Consider the following 26,551-nt stretch of genomic DNA (forward strand, 5'->3'; position numbering starts at 1 on the left):
ATTGGAACTCAGATCCAACTCAAGACTTGCCCCACCATTCTGGTCAGGGGAGGTTCCTGGGTCTTATCCTGTGACCTTGAAAGGCATCTTAGCTGGACCCCGGTAAACTTTAAGATATATAACTAGCTTTAATAAAGTAAAAGCTAACATAATTGAAACTCACTTCAGTAAGGGAGAAAGAAATACCATCTTGACCAAGTTTTAAGGTATCAGAAGGGGGATTTTAGAAGTGAGATATTTATAGAGTTTGGATTCTGGTCTCAACTGATTTAAAGCAGGCTCTTCAAAGAAGGGAAGTGATTGGGATCAAAGTTCAAGACTGGGCTGTTCAGGATTGGCAGAGATAGTAAGGGAAGGAAGGGTCTTAGTAAGTACTGAAATACTTTGATAAGCAACCTGTTTGAACAGATGAGCAGCAGACTGTTGTCTCAGGCAAATTGATTTATAAGAATTTCTTGAAGCAAATAGTGAAGTTATTTATTGATTTACAGTCTTATCTCTTCTGGGCTGAAACAAACAGCTAAGTCATGTTGACACAGGTGCTCTCAGTTCTTAGCCCTAGTTATGTCACATTGAGGTAGGTGTCATAGTTCTGAGTCATGGGGGCCACCCAGTTAAAGACACGGTTTCCTAACCCCAAGCCCTGCTTGCAGGTATGTGAGATCATATAATTTTGAACAGTGGGATAAGAGTGGAATAGATAAATGTAACTTTAGAGTTGTACTCTTTTTGAGGGGCTGGGGGGAAATACACCTTATAACTTTCAGGATTTTAGGCACCTGACCAGGGTTTGAACCAGGGCACTGGCAGTGAAAGCACCAAGTCATAACCTCAGGACCACCAGGGAATTCCCTAGACTTGGAGAGTTTTCTTTTCTTAAAAAGAAAATAAATGCACCCTCTTTCTTCCCTTTCTTCCTTTCCTTTGCTTGGAAAGTGATAGAAGGATCCAAAGCAGTTACCGTAAACCAGAAGGAAAAAATTTAATGTTGAAGATATATGTGCATGCATGCTCAGTCATGTTCGACTCTTTGTGACCCTATGGACTGTAGCCACCCAGGCTTCTCTGCCCATGGGAATTTTCCAGGCAACAATACTGGAGTGGGTAGACATTTTCTCCTCCAGGGGTTCTTCCCAACACAAGGATTGAACCCATATCTCCTGCATTGCATGCCCAGCAGGGAAGCCCAATGTTGAAGATAACAGAAGAAAACAATAATAGACCCCTAGGTTCCCATCGAAGAAGCAAGAGAGTTCCAGAAAAACATCTATTTCTGCTTGATTGACTATGCCAAAGCCTTTGACTGTGTGGATCACAATAAACTGTGGAAAATTCTGAAAGAGATGGGAATACCAGACCACCTGACCTGCCTCTTGAGAAACCTACATGCAGGTCAGGTAGCAACAGTTAGAACTGGACATGGAACAATAGACTGGTTCCAAATAGGAAAAGGAGTACGTCAAGGCTGTATATTGTCACCCTGCTTATTTAACTTATATGCAGAGTACATCATGAGAAACACTGGACTGGAAGAAAAACAAGCTGGAATCAAGATTGCTGGAAGAAATATCAATAACCTCAGATATGCAGATGACACCACCCTTTTGGCAGAAAGTGAAGAGGAACTAAAAGCCTCTTGATGAAAGTGAAAGAGGAGAGTGAAAAAGTTGGCTTAAAGCTCAACATTCAGAAAACGAAGATCATGGTATCCGGTCCCACCACTTCATGGCAAATAGATGGGGAAACAGTGGAAACAGTGTCAGACTTTATTTTGGGGGGCTCCAAAATCACTGCAGATGGTGACTGCAGCCATGAAATTAAAAGATGCTTACTCCTTGGAAGAAAAGTTATGACTAACGTAGATAGTATATTCAAAAGCAGAGACATTACTTTGCCAACAAAGGTCCGTCTAGTCAAGGCTATGGTTTTTCCGTAGTCATGTATGGATGTGAGAGTTGGACTGTGAAGAAAGCTGAGCGCCGAAGAATTGAAGCTTTTGAACTGTGGTGTTGGAGAAGACTCTGGAGAGTCCCTTGGACTACAAGGAGATCCAACCAGTCCATTCTGAAGGAGATCAGCCCTGGGATTTCTTTGGAAGGAATGATGCTGAAGCTGAAGCTCCAGTACTTTGGCCACCTCATGAGAAGAGTTGACTCATTGGAAAAGACTGTGATGCTGGGAGGGATTGTGGGCAGGAGGAGAAGGGGACGGCAGAGGAAAAGATGGCTGGATGGCATCATTGACTTGATTGACTTGAATCTGCGTGAGCTCCGGGAGTTAGTGATGGACAGGGAGGCCTGGTGTGGTATGATTCAGGGGGTCTCAAAGAGTCGGGCACGACTGAGCGACTGAACTGAACTGAACTGAGCCTCTCACACCTGCAGTAACCTCCCATTCATTCCTTAGGTTTACACTTGACCCTTCTACAACCCATACTCTATCTAACTAAAGAAGAGACACTTGAAAACACAAAACAGGTCAGATCATTGCTGGGTATAAACCTTTCCTTTTCACATAAAATAAAATCCAAACTCTCTCCCATGACACACAAAGCGCAATATGATCTGACCCCTGCCTACTTCCATTGTCAACTCTTGCCCATCTCTTCACTTACGGTGCTCCAGTCACGCTGCTGCTGCTGCTAAGTCGCTTCAGTCCTGTCCAACTCTTAGCGACCCCATGGACTGCAGCCTTCCAGGCTCCTCTGCCCATGGGATTTTCCAGGCAAGAGTACTGGAGTGGGTTGCCATTGCCAGTCATACTAGCCTTCTTTAAATTCCTTGATAATCCAAAGGGTACTCCCTTTTCAATTGGCCCTGTGCACCTTATATTTCTTCTACCTAGATTATACCTTCCTCTGATCTTTATTTTCTCTGACTTCGTGCCCTGACAATGACCAAAAGCATCCAAACGAGCAACTTTATAGCTCTACCTAATTTGAATCTTGCTTCCCAGGGTAAAACATAATTTGTGGGTGATACACATTACTTCCTCTAAAAACAGCCTCAGGGATAAAAGTTTATAGACTGCTGAGCTGGGAAAGTCACAAAGCGAAAAAAAAAAAAAAGTGTTAGAAACGAACTAGAATTTGACCTTTTGTTTCACAGTCTAACATTCCCTCTATCTCATCATGGAAGATATCTACTAAAACAAACTTTCAATGTTTAAAGATTTAAAAAGAAATTAAAAGAAGGTTGGCTATCCAGCCTCTAGAATATAATACTGCAGATCTTAAGATATAAGCCTGAAAAGCTATGGAAGAATTTTGAAAAACATGGTGAAGGAAATGGCAACCCATTCCAGTATTCTTGTCTGGGAAATCCCATAAACACTGTAGACTGGCAGGCTAGAATCTACAGGGTCCCAAAGAGTTGGGCACAACTAAGTGACTGAGAGAGAGAGGGAGAAATACATATAAAAGAGTCTTGAGAACAAAGTTACTGCATGTTATTTGTATAAACATTGGGATTTAGTTAACAAACCGTTCAGGCCAAATATCACTGTGGGAGCCCAGAATGTGTAAGCTACATGCAGTGGACACCAAAGTGTTATCTCCTTTCAGTTAATACCCTTATCATCTTTGTGGCAATAGGAGAAAGAATAAAGCAGAAAACATATGTTCTAAACCCAGCAAAGTTAATACTTTAAACTTCATTCAGCAGAAACATGGTAATATTACTTTGGAAATAATGAAAATTACAGTATTTAGATGGAAAGAAAAAAAGAGTGAGAGAATCTGAGTTCATTGTGTGTTTCCTGAGTCAGAAAGATGTGAATTAAAGATACTGTGTTATTGGCAGTAGAATCTATTGTTATTTACATTATGGTGGGAACTTTGTTTCTTCTTATTCCAAGGATTTAACTGTTAAGAGAGTGAGCTACTGACCATTTAGAAAAGAACTGAAAAAGAGGATTAACAAGATCATGTTCTAAGTATAATAATACAGAAAGAGTATGGCCTCCAATCAGCACCTCTACTCTTCCTAAGCTGGGTTTCCTCAGACAAGCTGCTTAATCTAAGTTTCTCCTCTGTGTCTGTGAACAAAAAACTGTCAAGTAATCTCTACTTAATATTTAAAAAAAAAAAAAAAAAGGTACAGTTCCCTAGTAGGTCACCTCAATCATCACCTTTCCGGACCTTTTGCAAGTTTCACACTTTGTAAATCAGTTGCAACATCAAGTCCCTGTAACAGCCCAGAGTACTGGGTTGTTTTGTTTTGTTTCTAACTTTTAATTTTATATTGGAGTATGCTGCTGCTGCTGCTAAGTCACTTCAGTCATGTCCAACTCTGTGCGACTGCATAGACGGCAGCCCACCAGACTCCCCCATCCCTGCGATTCTCCAGGTAAGAACACTGGAGTGGGTTGCCATTTCCTTCTCCAATGCATGAAAGTGAAAAGTGAAAGTGAAGTCACTCAGTCATGTCCAGCCCTTAACGACCCCATGGACTGCAGTTGATTAATAATGTTGTGATAGCTTCAGGTGGACAGCAAAAGGACTCAGCCATACATATAGATATATCCATTCTCTTCCAAGCTCCTCTCCCATCCAGGTTGCCACATAAGATTGAACAGAATTCCCTGAGCTATACAATAGGTCCTTGTGATAACTTACAGTGAATGATGTCAGATTCCTGATCTCCAAAGAAGATTTAGCTTCAAGACCAGGGACCAGGCTGATCACTCAAGAGCTTTTGTGTAGCAGAATTCTATTAAAGTATAAAAAGGGACAGAGAAAGCTTCTGACATAGACATCAGAAGAGGGACAGACAGTGCCCCCTTGCTAGTCTAAGCAAGGGAGTTATATACTTCTTAAATTGGTTATTTCAATAAATCAAAAGAATGTCTCAAGGTTGTAAAGATCTTACTAGACCCACTCCCATAATATGGACTTCCCTGGTGGCTCAGAAGGTAAAGCGTCTGCCTACAATGTGGGAGATGCAGGTTCAATCCCTGGGTCAGAAAAACCTCCTGGAGAAGGAAATGGCAACTCACTCCAGTATTCTTGCCTGCAAAATTCCATGGAGGGAGGAACCTGGTAGGCTACAGTCCATGGCGTCACAAAGAGTTGGAAATGACTGAATGACTTCACTTTCTTTTTTTCTTTTCCCATAATATACAGGATTAGTCAGGTTTTCAAGAAGGAGAAACTGTCCTCAAGCAGGATACATTATTGTTATATAATCCTTACTTAAAGGAATGTAGAAAAACAAATTTGTCCTTTCCTCCTCCTTGAGAATTCTAGACCCCTATCTCCTCTTCAAGAGCCCCAGATCCCTTTATCCTCCTTGGGGACCCCAGAATTATCAACCTGCCTAGGAACTGATTCTCTCATTCCACCCCCACCCCCTGCCCTTTTCTTCTAGGAGAATTATGTTGCCAAGGGAAAGGGATGCCATTTTCATTCCATAACTACTTCCTTCTGTGATGGGGCATTGTCCTTAAGTTGTTGAGGCAACATGTTTTCCTAACCCTCATATTGAGGGTCTACGATCCAGGGGCCCCAAGTAATAGTTAGAGAAGGCTGTGGCACTCATAGGAGCCTGGACGACATTTGTAACTTAAAAGCTTTCAAACAATTAGAAACAAATGCCATTTTACAGTTACAGATGTAAGGCAAAATAGTCATTAAACTAAGTTAAAACATAATCAAAATTAAGAGTCACATAATGTCCATAGTTACATTTAGTCCATCTTAGGATTGTTAGATGTTATCAGATCAAGAAGAGGTGTCACATATGATTGTTGTTGGTGAAGGTATTCACAGACTTAAAGAAAGTCCTTTCCTTGAAGTGGAAAAACCCACAATGGGAAGCCTTCAATTGATAAGAAGGTTGAAAAGCTGAAAGCTGAGTCACACAGTTAATTCTAAGGCTTTAGGATCTATGAAATATCTATGCATAAAAACTGTCTGTCATTGAGATAATCCCATTTGGGGGGAGCAGTTCCAGCCCTCATTAAAGGTATTGGTAAAACTTCAAACCAACTGTCTTGTGTTTCCTGAGTTAGGTTATGCAGATGCCTCTTAATAATGCCATTAGCCTTTTTCTACCTTTCCTGAAGACTGGGGTCTCCAGGAACAGTGTTTAAGTAATATTCTATTGCTAGAGCTTTCAACACCCCTTGATTTACATCAGCTTTAAAGATGGAGCCATTGTTGCTCTGAACTTTACAGTATAAGATCTCACATCATGAGGAGTCAGTACAGTAAGATTTCACCCATTCCTTAACCTCAGGCTTTAATAGATACTGCTTTTGATGTGAAAACAGGTGAGGGTCCTTGAACTTGATAACAACAGAACAGCATTTTGTGCTCAACCCATAGTTTTTCCATCAGTCCACACTCTAGGATTTACATTTTGTTCAATTCAAAAGAGCAGGTTCCATATTCATGAAAACAAAGGCCTGGACCTTGTTCAGCATATCCCTCCCCAGAAGGGATGAGGGAGACTCTGGCATGATTAGAAACCCATGAGAAAATAGCACTGGAATCCCTGCTGCAGCTTAAAGGATAACTGAAATAATAGCATTTGGCTCGACTAGACAGTCCCATTACAGTAGTGGATTGGGAGAAAAGTGGACCAGGGACTTCAGTGAGCACAGAGAAAGTTGCCCCAGTGTCCAAAAGGAAAGACGGACTGCCCCTCCACAGTTAATAATACCCAGGGTTCCTCAGGTATTATTAGGATAGGGGCTTGTGTGGGGGCCCTGGGCACCTTTGGTCCCAATTGTCTTGAGAGTCTGACCCCTGGGGCCTACACCTCAGAGGACAGTCTCTTCTCTAGTCCTTTGCAGAGCAGACATGGAGCTGGGGGTGGCTTAGTTGCCTGAGGGCAATCCCTCTTGATATGTCCCTCCTTTCCACAGTAATAGCAAGTCCATCCCTTTTCACCTGGGTCCCTCTGGGTATTTTTCCCAGGCTGTTTCAGAGCAGATCTAACAGCCATTGTTGGGGCTTCAGTCTTTTGCCTGATTTTTTTTTTTCTTCCCATTCTCCTCATATTCTCTACCATATCATCTGGGCCTGCTGCAACAGTTTTTCTAAAGACTGATTTGGTCCAAACGCCTGTTTTTGTAACTTACGACACATATCTGGAGCTGACTGAGTGAGAAATCTATCTTTTAAAATTATTTCTCCCTCTGTAATTTTGAGATCAACGTCAGTAAACTTGCAGAGCCTCACGTAGTCTATCTCGGAAACTTAGCGTAGTTTAAAGTCAGTGCGCACTTGCTTGAGTCCTTCAAGAATACATCTGGCAAAGTGGTTCTGTTATGGGAACTGCTTGGTTCCCAGTAGGGAGAAGAGTGATTTTGTGCTCCTTCATCTCCCAAAGTAGTAGCTTCCCCCCAAACTCAAGTTTTCAAGTAAAGTAAAACTAGTTCCGTAAAGGCTTCTATGTACTTTTTGGATCCTCTAAATAGTCTTGACCGCAACTGGTACTGTTTGAATTTTTACCAAGACTGAGGCAACCCCTCTGGAAAGGTGACCTGATTCTCAGCCTGTTTAGTTGGGAGCCCCAGATACAGGGGCAACATAAGAGGACAGGAGGGAGCTAAAGGTTTCACACCCAAATCTGCACCCTTAGGACATAAGTCTGGCATGTCTTGCAGAGAGATAAAGAGCAATACATATGGCACTGCTACCCACTTCTCTTGTTTTCTACAAAACCAAACAGGTCTAATTGTAAAACAGTATTATAATTAAGAGACCCTTCAACAGGCCAGCGTTCCCCATCTTCCAAAGGATCCTGTGGCTATTCAGTATCACAGAAGAAGATCAGGCGTGTCTTTTTTTAAACTCTGGGGATCAAACTTGTCCCAGCTTTTGTTTAAAATACATTTTAAAAGAGTGGTTCTGGAACTGTTAGCTCCCATCTGTAAGAGAGAAAAAAGCAGCATCCACAGCCATGGATTCTTTCCACCAGAGGCATTCTTCCCTGCTCTAGGTGGAGGTGTAGAGAGACTTTCCACTGAAGCTTTCTTTTCCTGGTCAGGCTCAGTCTGTCTCTTACTGACACAAGTGCCTTACTCATCCCTCCCGGTTCTACCACCGAAGCTGGTGGAGATGCACCAGGGGTAGACCTGATGGCAACCCAAACTTATTTAGTTCCTTACCACCAGGACCTTCGTTTGATTTCTTATCCTCCTCTGATGCCACCTGGAGTGGAGCAAAGTAGTCTTTTGAAATGTTTCCTAAGCTAGGACTACTAGGGAAGCATCCGTCTTCCCTCTGTCTGTGCAGATTCCTGAGTACAGTCCCGACTACAGTAGAAATGGTGAGTCATCAAGGGATGAACAACCACCAAAATGTCCATTCTGAGTGTCACCACACTAGTATATGTGATAGCAAAAGAGGTGGTGGACAGTCAGCCAGTGAGGAAAAAGTGATTTTTGTCCTCAAGCTATTAGGGCCAATCTTTCCAGTTCATTTCCACAGATTCCACACAAAGAATATCGAAGGAGGTGAAACAGAAGCCACTGGAGAGCTTTCTCTGGTCTGCTAAGAGCTAGCACTACCAAAGGAAGAAGCCCATCGCACTTCCCATCTGACCACATCCTGCAATTCCTGATCTGTGTCCTCTAAAACCTCATGGTCACCAGCAGTGCTTCTAACCACATAGATTAGAGGCCCAGCCAAGACAATGACTCACTTTCAGGTCGCCGGCTCCTGAGGCATGCAGCCAAGAGAGACAACGTTGCTGAAGCTAGAGTTCTACTTTGTTTCCAAATGTGCTCCTGTAACTTTCGGCTCCTAGAAAGGCTAGGCGCTTCCATGCATGGGGTCTAAGTAAAAGTATGTAGCAACAGCATGGATCAAAAGTCCCTTGAAACTCTATAATCTGACATATTAGGTTGGTAGTTCTAATTCCCCACGCAATTACAAAATGGTCAAAGAGACCAGGAAAAGATGAACTAGAAAGGAAAGTTCAGTTCACACGCTTCGCCCACTTCTGGCCACTCCCTTTGCAGGGACGGTGGGTGTCTCTTGGCATTGGCAGGTCAGTATAAACCCCAGACAAGGCTCCCCTTTTTGGGGCTGCCTTCAGTCATTACAAGGCGCTGTGAAACCACAGAACAGGGCTCATCATTTGCTTCACACAGGTCATGTCATTCACTCACACAAGCACACCGAAGAGTCAGTAAAGTAAAGCAGAAACGTGTATACTGAGAAAGCAGAGAGGCTAGAGCTCTGAGTATCCTCCTTACCTTGTCCTGAAGATCCTCCAAGAAGATGAGCCCCCAAGATGATAGCTTATGGTGAACGATGTCAGATTTGTGATCTCCAATACAGATTTAGCTTCTGAATCAGGAACTAGGCTTGATCACTCAAGAGCTTTTTTGTAGCTGCTGCTGCTGCTAAGTCATTTCAGCCATGTCTGACTCTATGCAACCCCACAGACAGCAGCCCACCAGGCACCCCCATCCCTGGGATTCTCCAGGCAAGAACACTGGAGTGGGTTGCCATTTCCTTCTCCAGTGCATGAAAGTAAAAACTGAAAGTGAAGTCGCTCAGTCGTGTCCAACTCTTAGTGACCCCATGGACTGTAGCCTTCCAGGCTCCTCCATCCATGGGATTTTCCAGGCAAAAGTATTGGAGTGGGTTGCCATTGCCTTCTCCTTTGTGTAGCAGAGTTCTATTAAGTATAAAAAGGGACAGAGAAAGCTTCTGACACAGACGTCAGAAGGGGGACAGGCAGTGCCCCCTCGCTAGTCTAAGCAAGGGAGTTATATACTTTCTTAGTTGGTTATTACAATAAATCAAAAGAATGCCTCAAGGTTGTAAAGATTTTACTAGACCCACTCCCATAACTTACATTTTAAAATGACAGGATTAGAACTAACAACAGAAAGATTTTACTAGATCCATTCCCATAATACACATTTTAAAATAACAGGATTAGTCAGAAGGTTTTCAAGAAGGAGAAACTGTCCTCAAGGAGGATACATTGTTGTTATATAATCCTTACTAAGGAATGTAGAAAAAAATGTTGTCCTTTCCTCGTCCTTGAGAATTCCAGACCTTTATCTCCTCTTCGAGAGCCTCAGACCCATTTCTCCTCTTCTGGGACCCCAGACTTCTTATCAACCTGCCTAGAAATTGACTCTCACTTGTTTGTTATCTATTTTAAATACAGAGGTATAGACCTGCTTATCCCAAACTCCCTAACTATCCTTTACCCCCATCCTTCCCCACTGGGAACCGTAAGTTTGTTCTACAAAAATAGTGGTATGTTATATTATCTTCAACAGGTATTTCTCAATTCTATCTGCCCTTTTTAATTGCCTTATCTCTTTTACATTCATTTAAAATTATTTCCCCTTTTATTTATATATATCACCTAGACAAAACTAACTGACCCTCTCTTATATATGGATAAAGTATAACAAGGTCGCTGAGTTATGAAACACTGGAACGATGAAAATTCATACTATTTTCCTTGGATTAGCTAGACTTAAGGTTAATTATAAAACAAACACACAAATACATATGTTATTAGTTCTGTTTCTTTGGAAAACCATAACTAATAAAAATACATATCAAACATGTTAGCATAGGGTTTCAAGCCAGCAATACAGGTATTCGATACAAGTCAAAGATCAAATAAACCATAGGCTACTCAGAAGCCATTTTCTTCACTGTTAGCCTATTGAGCATTGTTTCCTGAAGTGATACTTTTGCTGAGGCAGTTTCAATTGGAGCTCTTTCAATTCAGAGAAACAATTTCGCAGACTGCCTTACTGTCAGACTTACATTGACCTGAATTTAATGTACGATAATATTAAAGTCACTACACATTGATACCTACTATGTGTCTGGTCCTTATTAATGATAATCCTGCAAAAAATATACTGTTATACTCATTTTATAGATGAAGAAATTGCCCAGGCAAGCCCTTTACCTAAAGAGATGTCTCAATCAACACTGACGTGTAAAGAGTATCAGAATGATAAACTACTAATTAACCACTTAATCAGGAAGCATTCATTGGACATGTTATGTGCATTGAATACATACTATATTGCAACACTGTGAATGTATAAGATGGTCAGCAGACACATATTTTGGAAAGACTTTCTAAAGGCCAAAAAGATATCTTGTCAACTCTCAATTATTTAGGGGAAAAAAAAAAAAAAAACGGCTCATCAAACCTCCCCTTTCTGTAATCAATTTCGGCTAGGTTATTATTTTTCCAGTTCCTGCCTCACCAAAGACCTCCAGTCTCTTATATCCAGCTGTATCAAGTGAACATCTTGACTGAAAAACACATTAAATCTCAGAATTAACTTGTCCCTGGTTTCTTTCCTTCCCAAACACACCAATTCTAATTGATCAGCCACTGTTCCAAGGTTACTCTTTACATTTCGATACAAGTCAAAGATCAAATAAACCATAGGCTACTCAGAAGTCAGTTTCTTCACTGTTAGTCTATTGAGCATTGTTTCCTGAAATGATTCTTTTGCTGAGGCAGTTTCAATTGGTGCTCTTTCAATTCAGAGAAACAGTTTCACAGACTGCCTTACTGTCAGACCTGAATTCAATGTACAATAATATTAGTCACTACACATTGATACCTACTATGTGTCTGAATTGGACAACTAATTATTGAGCCAAGCCATCATCATCATTCACCAGGAATGCCATAAGAGCCTCCTAATTTGACTTCTTGCTTCTATCTTTGTTCCCCTTCCCCAGAAACCAGAATGATCTTTCAAAGTTTAAATGACGTCCTGTCATCAGACACAACTTAGTGAATGAACAACAATCCCTCTCCCCACTTACGACACTCCTAAACTCCTTATCAGAGCCTACAAGATTTTGAATAAATTAAACCCTGTTTTCCTTTTTGTTACCATCTTTTATCACCCTAAATTGTTCACTATACTTCAACGACACTGGCTTTATTTCTATCCCTATACATCTTTTATATCTATACCCATTCTCTTTCCTGATTCACTAGTTTCCCTCTCTCTAGAACATTCTTTGCTATCATCCCACTCTTTTACCATCCAGTTCCACCTAAAATGCAATTCTTCACGTAGACCTTCAGTAGAGGCAAAAATTATCAACAAAATGTTAGCATACCAAATTCATCAAGTAGGATTTATCCCAAGATGTAACAACTTTTTAATATCCACAAATCAATCAATGCGATATACCATATTAACAAACTGAAGAATAAAAGTCATATGATCATCTCAATAGATGCAGAAAAAAACTTTCAATAAAATTCAATGTCTATTTATGATTTTAAAAAAAAGTCTCCAGAAAGCAGTCATAGAGGAAAAATAGCTCAACATAATTAAGGCCATAAATGACAGACCCATAGCTTATATCATCCTCAATGGAGAAAAGCCAAAAGGATTTGTTTAAGATCAGGAACAAGACAAGGATGCCCACTTTTGCCACTTTTGTTGCTGTTAAGTCACTCAGTCATGTCTGACTCTTTGTGAGCCCATGGATTGCAGCACGCCAGGCTTCCCTGTTCTTCATTATCTCCTGGAGTTTGCTCAAACTCATGTTCATTGAGTTGATAATGTCATCCAACAATCTTATTCACCATTTTTAAATCAATATGTTTTTGGAAAGGCTAGCCACAGCAGTCAGGGAAGAAAAAGAAATAAGAGGAATCCACATCAGAAAGGAAGAAGCAAAACTGCCCCTGTTTGCAGATGATATGCTACTATACACAGAAAACCCTAGAGATGCTACCAGAAAACTACTAGAACTCATCAATGAATTCAGTAAAGTTGCAAAGGATACAAAATTAATATCTAGAAATTGGTTGCATTTCTATACACTAATGGATTTGATCCTGGGTTGGGAAGATCCCCTGGAGAAAGGAGAGGCTATACACTTCAGTATTCTGGCCTGGAGAATTTCATGGACTATATAGTGGAGAAATATCAATAACCTCAGATATGCAGATGATATCACCCTTAGGGCAGAAAGTGAAGAACTAAAGAGCCCCTTAATGAAAGTGAAAGAGGTGACTGAAAAATTTGGCTTAAAACTCAACGTTCAGAAAACTAAAATCATGACATCTGGTCCCATCATGGCAAATAGATGGGGAAACAGTGAAAACAATGACAGACTTTATTTTGGAGGGCTCCAAAATCACTGCAGATGGTGACTGCAGCCATGAAATTAAAAGATGCTTACTCCTTGGAAGGAAAGTTATGACCAACCTAGACAGCATATTAAAAAGCAGAGATATTACTTTGCTAACAAAGGTCCATCTAGTCAAAGCTATGGTTTTTCCAGTAGTCATGTATGGATGTGAGAGTTGGACTACAAAGAAAGCTAAGCACCGAAGAATTGATGCTTTTGAACTGTGGTGTTGGAAAAGACTCTTGAGAGTCCCTTGGATAGCAAGGAGATCTAACCAGTCCATCCTAAAGGAAATCAGTCCTGAATATTCATTGGAAAGACTGACACTGAAGCTGAAACTCCAATACTTTGACCACCTGATGTGAAGAACTGACTTCTTAGAAAAGACCCTGATGGCGGGAAAGATTGAAGGCAGGAGGAAAAGGGGAGGACAGAGGATGAGATGGTTGGATGGCATCACCGACTCAATGGACATGAGATTGAGTAAACTCCAGGAGTTGGTGATGGACAGGGCCGCCTGGCATGCTGCAGTCCATGGGGTCGCAAAGAGTCAGCCACAACTGAAGAATTTCACTTTCACTTTTACTTTCTATACGCTAATAACGAAGTATCAGAGAAGTCAAGGAAACAATTCTATTTGCCATCTCATCAAAAAGACTAAAATACCTAGGAATAAACCTTCTAAGGAGGGAAAAGATCCAGACTCTGAAAACTACAAGACACTGATGAAAGAAATTGAAGATGACACAGATAGAAAGATACACTATATTCTTGTATTGGAAGAAGCAATATTGTTAAAATGACCATACTGCCCAAGGCAAACTGCAGACTGAATGCAATGTACATCAAAGTACCAATGGCATTTTTCACAGAAGTAGAACAAATAATTTAAAAATCTATATGGAAATACAAAAGACCCCAAAGAGCTAAAACAATCTTAAGAAAGGACAGAGCTGGAGGAGTCATACTTGCTAACTTCAGTTTATAATTACAAAATTATGTAATTATGTAAAATTATGTCTTAGTCAGCTTGGGCTGTCATATAAAAGACCATATGTTGTGTGGCTTAAACAAGTGATACTTATTCCTTATATCTTTTGAGGCTGGGAAGTCCAAGATCAAGGTGTCTGCAAAACTGATATCTATAAGAACTCCCATCAAGGCTTTACAGAAGCCTGTTTTCCTGCTGTGTCTTCACATGCTGGGGAAAAGAAGATTGGGGTATCAGTTTTTCTTCTTGTAAGGACACTAATCCCATCATGGGGCCCTACTCTCACAACTATATCAAAACCTAATGATTATTTCCCAAAGGCCTCACTTCCTAACACCATCACTTTGGGGATGCCAACTTCAAGGTGAATCTTGCAAGGGGATGCAAACAGAGGTCTGCAACAAATGGCCTTGACAAAAAGAGGAGAGAAGTAAATATGCATGTTAACATCTAGCTGTATTTTTAAGAGGACAAAGTAACTGCAAGATATAAAACAAAATAAGACACCTTACTTTATATCACTCACTCAATCATGTAAATAAATCCTGCAAAATAATATTGTTTAGATTAATCCCTGCATTAAACAAATAGTTGCAACATTGATCAAAGAACAAAAATTAAACTATCTTTTGGCATTATATAATTAATGAAAAAAGTGTATTCCTTAGATATTTTAATTGAGTAATCACGGAATTAAAATGAATACTTTCAGGAAGACTGAATAAATTTTATACAGATGTCTTGAATTAATGCAAGATTAAAGTTGTAAGTTTTTAAACTTTTGAAAGTCTTTTTAAAAACTTAAAAAACACTCTATTTTTAAACAATATTTAGTCGAAGGATCTAGATAACAACAAGGTAAAAGTTAAAACTTTCAATAACTCTGGTATTTACTGTCAAAGTCCTCCAGGATATTTTGGGAGAGAGAAGCATATAAGTAGCTCAAAAATGTACATTTTTTCATACATGTAAAATGGCCAAATATTTCCTTCTTGATAAAAAGTTTTTATTTATGGAAAATGAGCTCTAGCCTAAGTATCATTAATTGTGCAATAACAATTATTTCCTGATACTATCTTTAATCATTTCCTCCTAAATCATCTATAAACTTACTCTTCTATAGCATAGTACAGTTCCTAAAGGTCATTTCATAAGGAAAAAAAGTTTCAGTGACAAAAAGGATGAAAATTATATAATTTCTCATTATTACAAAATTCAAAGAAACAAGAGAGAAAAAAAGTAAGACTGTAAAAACACTCTCTTCTTTGATCCTAAGTAACATGCATGGTTTGTCCTACCCTGTAATTTTGTTTTTTTATCATATAGTTTTTTTGAGGATAATCGAAAAAGCAAGAGAATACCAGAAAAACATCTACTTCTGCTTCTTTGATTATGCCAAAGCCTTTGACTGTGTAGGTCACAACAAACTGTGGAAAATTTTTAAAGAGATGGGAATACCAAACAACCTGACCTGCTTCCTGAGAAATCTGTATGCAGATCAAGAAGCAAGTTAGAACTGGACAAGGAACAACAGATTGGTTCCAGATAGGGAAAGGAGTACATCAAGGCTGTACATTGTCACCCTACTTATTTAACTTATATGCAGAGTACATCATGTGAAATGATGGGCTGCATGAAGCACAAACTGGAATCAAGATTGCTGGGAGAAATATCAATAACCTCAGATATGCTGATGACACCATCCTTATGGCAGAAAGTGAAGAGCTAAAGAGCCTCTTGATGAAAGTGAAAGAGGAGAGTGAAAAATTTGGCTTAAAACTCAACATTCAAAAAAACTAAGATCATGCCATCCGGTCCCATCATTTCATGGCAAATAGATGGGTAAACAATGGAAACAGTGAGAGACTTTAATTTGAGGGGCTCCAAAATCACTGCAGATTAATTGCAGCTATGAAATCAAAAGATACTTGCTCCTTGGAAGAAAAGCTATGACCAACCAAGATAGCATATTAAAAAGCAGAGATATTTCTTTGCCAACAAAGGTCTGTCTGGTAAAGCTATGGTTTTCCCAGTAGTCATGTATGGATGTGAGAGTTGAACTATAAAGAAAGCTGAGCACCGAAGAATTGATGCTTTTGAACCATGGTGTTGGAGAAGACTCTTGAAAGTCCCTTGGACTGCAAGGAGATCCAACCAGTCCATCATAATGAAAATTAGTCCTGAATATTCATTGGGAGGACTGATGCTGAAGCTAAAACTCCAATAATTTGGCCACCTGATATGAAGAACTGTCTTCTTGGAAAAGACCCTGATGCTGGGAAAGATTGAAGGCAGAAGGAGAAGGGGGTGACAGAGGATGAAATGGTTGGATGACATCACTGACTCGATGGACATGAGTTTGAGCATGCTCCAGAAGTTGATGGACAGAGAAGCCTGGTGTGCTGCAGTCCATGGGGCTGCAAAGCGTTGGACCTGACTGAGCAACTGAACTGATAGTTTTTATATTAGTTATGAAAATCTAAATTGTTCAATCAAACTTATATATGTGTACATTTTTTCTGTACAATTTGTAAACATGATCTGTAGGCAGTGTCTAGGTAAGGAGAGATTAACACACTTCACTCTATAGCCATAGGAGACAATGGTTAGAGCCAAGAACTGACACTAAGCAAAGGTGAATTTAAGCCAGTCATTGTACTGCCCTCAAAGAGCCATGGGTGAACTGGCATGAAGAATAAAAGATGAAGTCAAAGGAAATAGAATTACTGGAAAATGTAAAGGAAGTGAAGGGAAAGGGGATTATTTCATTGCCAAAAAGACTTAGTATCTTAACTCCAAATTTGTTAGTTAATGAGAAGCCAATTGAGCAGTAAATAAATCTCCCATTGTGACACTTCAGTTATGATAAAAGGAGCTACCTGAAAATAAAAATCATGTTTTAAAACAGGTATTTTCTTATTACAATGTGAAGGTCTCAAAAACAATAAATCACGGGTCATACATTCAACAAGCATAAAATCTAGGATGGAAGGCAAAATGTAAGTGACTAAAAAGTGTCTATAATAAAACACATCATGGAAGCAAGAAGACTAGGCAAGATACTGGGCAAAGATGATAATAGCCATACATTTAAGCATTACTATTGCTTATTATTATCAAAAATATAATAATTATCTCATAATGATATGGTTGTAAATTGATAGTTTAATTTATAGTACTTTTAAATTATATTATATATTTATATAATAAAGGTAACATATAATATTAATAATTTATGATGAAAATAGGAGAATCCTCATTTCATTAAAATGAAAGAAGTCATTTCCCTTAAGAGAATAAAATCATTCAATTAATTGTAATTTTTAACATATCAATAAGAATGATTTAAGATTCAAATTTCATTGCATTTCAGAATTATATTATATAAGGCAATATAATTTGACCAAGATTATTTCATGGGTAGAGATTTATTTTTCTTGCATACTGTTTCTAAAATCACAATAACACTGAATTGCCCATATGCTTAGATATTTTAGAGAATACTGAATATACTGTGTTCTTTGCATATAAACATATGCTCATGTCATCCATATGAGAGTATCAGAGTTTCATGTTGGCAAAATCATGGTTTGTGGTTTCTTTATGTTTTTTTTTTTCAGCTCTCTATTCTTCTGAGGACAAAAATGGCCTTCTGCAAACTAGAATTAGCACTGCTTTCAACATTTTTGGTTTTCTCCAAAAGATAAATGCTATTTAACTCAGTACAGATAGATAGGATTTTAGTACTAAGCGAAACTGCTGCATTTGTTCTCCATAATTTTTCTAATAATAATTGGGCTACTCCATTCTTCCCCAGCTAGAATTTTTAAGTAGATTTAGTGGGAGTTTTTGTACAGCATATAAAATATAATCATAACCTTTAGAATCTAATTTCTCCTTCAACTAATAGTCTTTAGAGTGGATCATTCAAGATTTTCCCCTCTTAGTTCCTATACTCCTATCTAAATCATTATTTAACACCTCTTAGAGTCCTTTATCTGATCATCATTTCTCAAAATTCTTAAGCATGACAGCCTCCTGAAATACCCACTAAAAAGCCATATACTTAATTTCTGTACAGGGACTGGGTACCATATTATTCTCCTATAAATCGTCAGTTTCATCTTCCCAGGCTTGGAGAGAGCACACACAAGGATGCCATTCACTTACCAAGCCCACATTTATTACAGTGCACTATTTAATATTATTCAGGAAGCAGGACTCTCCTGTCAAAAGACAAAAGTGTCAAATGAAGTCTGTACATTCAGGAGATTTTAAAGCAAAGGCAGCTTTGGTTCAGTAGGTATCTCTTTGTACTTAAGAACCTAACCCCAGATGTGTTCATCTGCAAAGCTGTAGAATAGGTGTGATGGAGTTTCACAGATCAACCCAGTGAACATGTGGCAGACACATGGATACACTAACTCCTGTCACTTCAGGATACATCCACTCCTCAGAGAAATGATTTAAGAATAGCAATATCCTGGGGACTAGCCACTCAGCAAGCATTTATTGAGTGCCCACTGCAGTCTTCATCACAAGTTAGGCAAAAACTGTCTCTGCAGCACTTATTACTTTGAGGTAACTATTCTTTTCTTCATACATAGGGCTTGATCTGGGGAATAAAGAAGATCCAGGTGGGTCTCCTCCCACATTTACTTTCATGTGAAACAACTCTGAAAAGGGTTCAAGTGCAATTATTTAAAATAAATCTGGCCAAAAAGAAAAAAAAAAAAATGGGAGGAGGGAACTCATAGTTCCACTTCTGCCCTGTCTAGATCCAAACTTTTTCATGATTTTTTTCTATGTAGCTACTGTTTTAAGCAACTAAATATTGTACACGAATATTGGAAAAATGATGCTCTAGTAAGACTGGCCAAGTTAAAGTTATTTAAGCAGACATGATTGACTTTGTGTGCGTTACTAAAAGTTAAGAAAATTCAGCAATTAAAAGAGCAGGAAAAGGTCGAGAATTTTGTTTACAGGCTTTTATTAAAGGATAAAGTTTAAATACATCTTATATTATCACCCTACGTTAAGAATTATACCCAAACAAATCAACCCAAAAAAAGGGGAAAAAAATGTATCATTCTTAGTATTTGATATATAAAAATTTCCATACCTTATACCAATTTTGGAAAGAAGTGAAAAGTAAACATGAGATTTAAAACTAGTTGGAATTGACTAGGCAGAGAGGTATACAGAGGCTACAGGAAGAGGGCCTTTGGATTTTTTCTACATTATCTCACATTGTGCCTTGCCCTGCACGATCTTTTCACACCTAGAAATATCTTGAAAGTAAATACACAGTCTTACAGTATCCATGCATATGGCAAAAGATAGATGGAAAAGTGCCTTTTAAACCCCTGGAAGAAGCAGCAAGGGAGAATAACTATGCAGCAACTTCTATGTAAACCCTTCACTGATGACATCATTAGATCACCTTACCTATTGTTTATCCAAGGCTGACCCACTGATCAAGAAATAGAGCTGGGAAAGAGGAGAGGGAAGAACAGGGGCCAAAGGAGGGACAAAGACAGTGAGTTGTAGAGAGTGGGAAAATTTGTATTTCTTAGCCTGGCTTTCAATGCCTTTAAACAGCAAAACCACAGAATAGAATTCCAATTTTGTTTTTTATTTCTTTCTTACTTGAGGCCCTCACCCTAGTCAAAAAAGTCTTCACTGCACACGCTGTACTTTCTGACATCACCTTTTATATTTCTTTCTTTCCTTGGAATGCTATTCTTTTCTCATGAACCAAAAGTAACTTTTCAAGATGGACTTTAGATCCCATCTTTAAGAAAACAGTTCCAGGTGGGCTCTGCTCAACATGATCTCTACCTTGTAGTTCAGTTGTTTCAGTTGTTATTTATTACTCTTTATCTTAAATCTGATTCAGATGAATATGCTGGTGGCTTGAACTCCAAAGGGTTTATCTCAACAGATAAATGAAAAATGGTGGTAAGCAGTGCAAGAAGGGCATAGGGCAGGGATCAGTAAACTACTGCCCTTTTTATAGGAGCACGGTCCTAGACACTCACATACCTTTTGTCTATAGCTGGAGAAGGCAATGGCACCCCACTCCAGTACTCTTGCCTGGAAAATCCCATGGATGGAGGAGCCTGGTAGGCCTGCAGTCCATGGGGTCACGAAGAGTCGGACACGACTGAGCGACTTCACTTTCACTTTTCACTTTCATGCATTGGAGAAGGAAATGGCAACCCACTCTAGAGTTCTTGCCTGGAGAGTCCCAGGGATGGGGGAGCCTGGTGGGCTGCCGTCTATGGGGTCGCACAGAGTCGGACACGACTGAAGCGATTTAGCAGCAGCAGAAACAGCCTTGTCTATAACTGCTTTCCACTGCAGTAGCAGAGTTGAGCGGCTCCAAACCTTTATAGGAAAAGCTTGCCCACTCTCAGTTTAGATATGTATTTAATGTAATTGAGGACTCAAGCCTCCTTTAAATTTTACTCCAGCATCCTCAGTAACAAACTTGTATCCTCATGGCTGGTCAAAAAAGCAACCTGGACACATTTAGGCAAGGATATCTCCATGAATAAAGATTACATATTATCTTCCTCCCAGTTGGATTATAACTTGCCAGAGGATAAGAACTATGCTTTATATTTACTTACATTCAGGATATTTTGCATTGTGAAAAGTAAGAAATAGTTTTATCATTCTACAAAAAAATCAGAAGAAAAAACTCAGGGACATTTTTGATATACTCTGTCTTCACTTCTCAGAAATAAATTACCCATAAGATAGTATTTTTTTTTTTTACACATTCCTTACTGTGCATAATCTACAAATTCCACTTGGAAAGTAAAAGAAACAGTGCTATTCTAGCATGTCAAATAAAATATAATCATGTCTTCTTATCCTTCCATCATCGTCATTATTATTTTATTATAAAACAAGGATACTTCAAATGCCATTTTATTCTCCTTGCCCTGTATTTTCCTAGTGTGCTTTTCTGTACATAGCAAAAAGGCATTCCAGTGATTTCAAGAAAGTTTGGTTTTATATGATGGATACAGTCTTGGGGTCAGGGAGGAGTGAGAGGCATTAGATCCTAGTTTAAACATACTATGTGTTTAATTATTTCACAATTATCTCATAGACTGCAGTAAGATGAAAAAGTTGAAGCTGGAGCGGAATTTGAATAATGTGGGAATTCCTTTCCCTTTTTTGTTTTTAGGTAGAGAAGGGTGCTTTCTCGGTGGGGATAGAGGGGGCCAGGCAGCCCACCTGTCCTCATTCTCCATGCACCCAGCTCCAATGCTGTACCTTCTTGCCCTCATCGTCTTTCACTTTTTAAGGACAAAGCACTCATAAGGTTATAATGTATTTAAGTTAATTATTTTTTAAGCTTTTGGTTTGGCTTTGCTTGGGCGATTGTTTTTTGATAATATGAATATTCACAGGAAAGCAATTCAAGCGCCCATCTACAGTCGATTAGATGGAGAAGATGCGATATACACACACACACACACATACAAGGGAATATTAGCCACAAAAACAGGATGAAATACTGCCACTTGCAGCAACATGGACAGACCTGGAGAATATTATGCTTAGTGAAGCAAGACTAAGATAAATACTGTATGATAGCTCCTATATGTAGACTCTACAAAGTAATCTAAATGTACGTGTGTGCAAAATAGAAACAGAGTCACAGATACAGGAAACAAACTGTGATAACCAAAGGGTGAGGGGACGGGAGAGGAACAAGTAAGGGGTATGGGATTAACAGATAAAAACGAGTATATATAAAATAGATAAGCAACAAGGATATACTGTATAGCACAGGGAATCATGACCATTTTCTTATGTAACTTGTAATGGAGCATAACCTCCAAAACTACTGAAACACTATATTATTCCTGAAACTAATATTCTAAATCAACTATACTTCAATTAAATATATGAATGTATAAAGGTTTTCCATTGAATAACTGTTCTCATGGTGATTATGCTATGTGCAATAAATAACTACACAATCTTTTTTTTTGTTTGTCCATTTGTGGAAAGAATTAGGCTCAATAAAATGTAAAATATATATTAAAAAAGAATATGTATAGAAAACAATCACTGTAGAAACAGATTCATATTTCTTTATCAGTTATCTGTAATGACAACCATCGAAGACTCTTAGAGACTTCTAAACTTTTTTATTTCAAAATTATAACAATATCAGACTAAGAGTTGTGATATTACATGTCTATTTCTAACCAGGTGGAAACATTCGATATTTAGTTCATATTACTCTTATTCTTTGTGGAAAAAAACAAATGGGATACCATCTTTTGTTGTCACAGACTCTACAAAGTTATTAGGAAAGGTAAGAATATACAAATTTTGCAAAAAAAAGACAGTTTATCAACATATACTCTGTGTTCTGATTTTGGAAAGGCTTTCACACTCCTTTGATATGAATTACATGATGAGGATACCTAACTTAAATAGGCATTACAAGTACAAATACAAAAGTTTTCTGCATCCTACATCATGTCTCTGCTTCGCTCTGATAACAGGTAACAATAGCCTTGCCTTGAGCAAGTCATTTAGTTTACTTTGATCCTGACAATGCACAAGAAATACTTTCATCATTGACACTGATTTGTTATGCATTTGATTTTTTGATGAAATAGAGGGAGAAATCCCTCCTTGTTCTATTAGTATGATGGCATAGCACTACAAATTACATGTTTGTTTTCTAGTATAATATAAATGACACTAGAGAAGGCAATTTATTCTAAAACCATAGTATAAACTCCTATATTTTCAAACAGCTGATGTAATCAAGTTGATAAACCATGAACCAGGCTTATTTAAATGAGTTGTCTTTTGGCATATGGAGAGAATTATTTTCTGCTATGAAAATCAAACAAGCTGTTAGTGAATCACAGAAGACAAATATAGAAAACTGCCTTGTGAAACCACATTTCAGGAGAATCCATTGCCCATAGCAATGATAAAAGAACAACTGGAATAACCAGAAAGAAATGTGTCTGTCTTAATAATAGGTTCAAAATATTGTTCTAAACAAATTAAATATTAATCATGCCAATCACATAAATGTTTGAATAACTGAAATATATATAGTACTGCCAAGGCCCCACAAAATTAAAACTGTTTCCAGGAGTAATGGTGGATTAGATTCTTTGCCTGCTTCTGTCATTGAAAAACAACTAAAAATGCTGAATAAAATATTTTTCTAATCTTTGAAAGCACACTAATGAACTAACAAAAGCACCAAGAAATATAAAGAGGTTAAAAAGAAAGTAGAAGCTATTTCTCAGAGAACTAAACAATGCACTGAAGCTTTCTTACAAACAGAGAGAAAGATTTTGTTGACCAAGAGAAATTCAGCTTGAGTTTTCATAGTCTTTGAGGAAATGGATGCCAGAAGAAAAGCCCAAGCAATATCCAAGGCAGAGAGGCTACCAGTAAACTTCCTAATATTCCTGTGAACTCAAAGTTATTATACCTTTGATTTAGGTATAATCCTTAATCCCAAATATCTACTATGGAATATTTTCAGAAAACTGGCCAAGGGAAAACTTACTGCTGAGACTGAGATAGCATCCACTGCGGGGAATTTGCAACCACAGCGTGTCTTCCCTCAGTTTCCAACCAGTGCAAAAATTTCAACATAAGAATTTGATTTAGGGACTACCCTGGTGGTCCAATAGCTAAGACTCCATGCTTCCAATGTAGGGGATCTGAGTTCAATCCCAGGTCAGGGAGTTTATAACACAACTAAGACATGGTGCACCAATAAATGAATAATTTTTTTAAAAAAGAAAGAATTTGATTTAAAGTGGTCATGGATTGGAAATGCCTCAGATTGCTGGAAGGAACAAATGTAAATCATTACTGGAGGAAAAAAATTATATAAATTCCCAATACTGAAATAAAAAATTTTCAATAAATAGAATACGATTACACAGTAGAAATAGCAAATCGATTCAAGGGATTAGATTTGATAGACAGAGTGCCTGAAGAACTATGGAAGGAGGTTTGTGACACTGTACAGGAGACAGGGATCAAGACCATGCCTAAGAAAAAGAAATGCAAAAAGGCAAAATAGTTGTCTGGGGAGGCTTTACAAAGGCCTTACAACTAAGAAAAGAAGAGAGAAGCGAAAGGAAAAGGAGAAAAGGAAGGACACACCCATCTGAATGCAGAGTTCCAAAGAATAGTAAGGAGGGATAAGAAAGTCTTCCTCAGTGATTGATGCAAAGAAAAAGAGGAAAACAATAAAATGGGAAAGACTAGAGATCTCTTCAAGAAAATGAGACACACCAAGGGAACATTTCATGCAAAGATGGGCACAATAAAGGACAGAAACACTATGGACTTAACAGAGGCAGAATATATTAAGAAGAGGTGGCGAGAATACACGGAAGAACTATACAAAAAAGATCTTCATGACCCAGATAACCACAATGGTGTGATCACTCACCTGGAGCCAGATATCCTGGAGTGCAAAGTCAAGTGGGCCTTAGGAAGCATCACTATGAACCAAGTTAGTGGAGGTGATGGAATTCCAGTTGAACTGGAATCAAATCCTAAAAGATGATGCTGTGAAAGTGCTGCACCCAATATGTCAGCAAATTTGGAAAACTCAGCAGTGGCCACAGTACTGGAAAAGGTGAGTTTTCATTCCAATCCCAAAGAAATGCAGTGCCAAAAGATGTTCAACTACTGCACAATTGGACTCATCTCACACACTAGCAAAGTAATGCTCAAAATTCTCCAAGGAAGGCTTCAACAGTATGTGAAACAAAAATTTCCAGATGCTCAAGCTGGAATTAGAAAAGGCAGAGGAACCAGAGATCAAATTGCCAACATCTGTTGCATCATATAAAAGCAAGAGAGTTCCAGAAAAGCATCCGCTTCTGCTTTACTGACTATGCCAAAACCTTTGACTGTGTGGACCATGACAAACTGTGGAAAACTTTTGAAGAGATAGGAATACCAAATCACCTTACCTGCCTCATGACAAATCTGTACGCATGTCAAGAAGCAAGAGTTAGAACCAGACATGGAACACCAGACTGGTTCCAAATTGAGAAAGAAATACATCAAGGCTATACATTGTCACCCTGTTTATTTAACTTATATGCAGAGTCTCTCATGCAAAATGTCGTCAGGCTGGATGAAGCAAAAGCTGGATTCAAGATTGCCAGGAGAAACATTAATAACCTCAGATATGCAGATGACACCACCCTCATGGAAGAAAAGTGAAGAGGAACTAAAGAGCCTCTTGATAAAAGTGAAAGAGGAGAGTAATAAAGTTGGTTTAAAACTCAACATTCAAAAAACTAAGATCACAGCATCTAGTCTCATCACTTCATGGCAAATAGATGGGGAAACAATGGAAACAGTGACAGACTTCATTTCCTTGAGCTCCAAAATCACTGCAGATGGTGACTGCAGCCATGATATTAAAAGACGCTTGCTCCTTGGAAGAAAAGCCATGACCAACCTAGACAGCATATTAAAAAACAGAGACATTACTTTGGCAACAAAGATCTGTCTAGTCAAATCTATGGTTTTTCCAGTGGTCATATATGCATGTGAGAGTTGGACCATAAAGAAAGCTGAGCGCCGAAGAATTGATGTTTTTGAACTGTGGTGTTGGAGAAGACTCTTGAGAATCTCTTGGACTGCAAGGAGATCAAACCAGTCCATCCTCAGTGAAATCAGTCCTGTCTATTCAATGGAAGGACTGATGCTGGAGCTGGAGCTCCAATCCTTTGGCCACCTGATGCAAAGAACTGACTCATTAGAAAAGCTGTGAAAGATTGAGGGCAGGATGAGAAGGGGATGACAGAGGATGAAATGGTTGGATGGCATCACCGGCTCGATGGACATGAGTTTGAGTAGGCCCTGGGTGTTGGTGATGGACAGAGAAGACTGGCGTACTGCAGTCCATGGGGCCGCAAAGAGTCAGACATGACTGAGGGACTGAATTGAACTGAGGAGCGTTCTGTCAAAAAAGCACAAGGAAACAAAACACCTTGAGGGACAGCAATTTCAGTGCTTCAAAAGTTGTGAGGTGTTGGGATTGTCAGACATAGAATACCACGTAAATAAATGTGCTTTATAAAATTGAAAGAACTAATATCAAGTTTAAGGCAAAAATACAATAAAATGACAAAAAAGAACAAAAAGAAAAAAGCAATTACCAAATATATATGAAACGTAAATACATAGAGTTCTAGAAAATAAAATTAAAACAGACATTAAAAAGTCAATGAATGAGATTAAAGATTAGAATACTTGAGGACAGAAATAGTAAATTCCAATTTGTATAAATTTTTTAAAAAAGCAATCCAGAGGTCACCATAGAAATACAAATATGTGGATATAAACAACAGATTTTAAAATATAAAGACCAAGTCCAATTTATATTCCACTGCAGTTGCATAAAGGGA

This window comes from Ovis aries, chromosome 10 (genome assembly GCF_016772045.2).
Source record: "Ovis aries strain OAR_USU_Benz2616 breed Rambouillet chromosome 10, ARS-UI_Ramb_v3.0, whole genome shotgun sequence".
Lineage (NCBI taxonomy): Eukaryota > Metazoa > Chordata > Mammalia > Artiodactyla > Bovidae > Ovis > Ovis aries.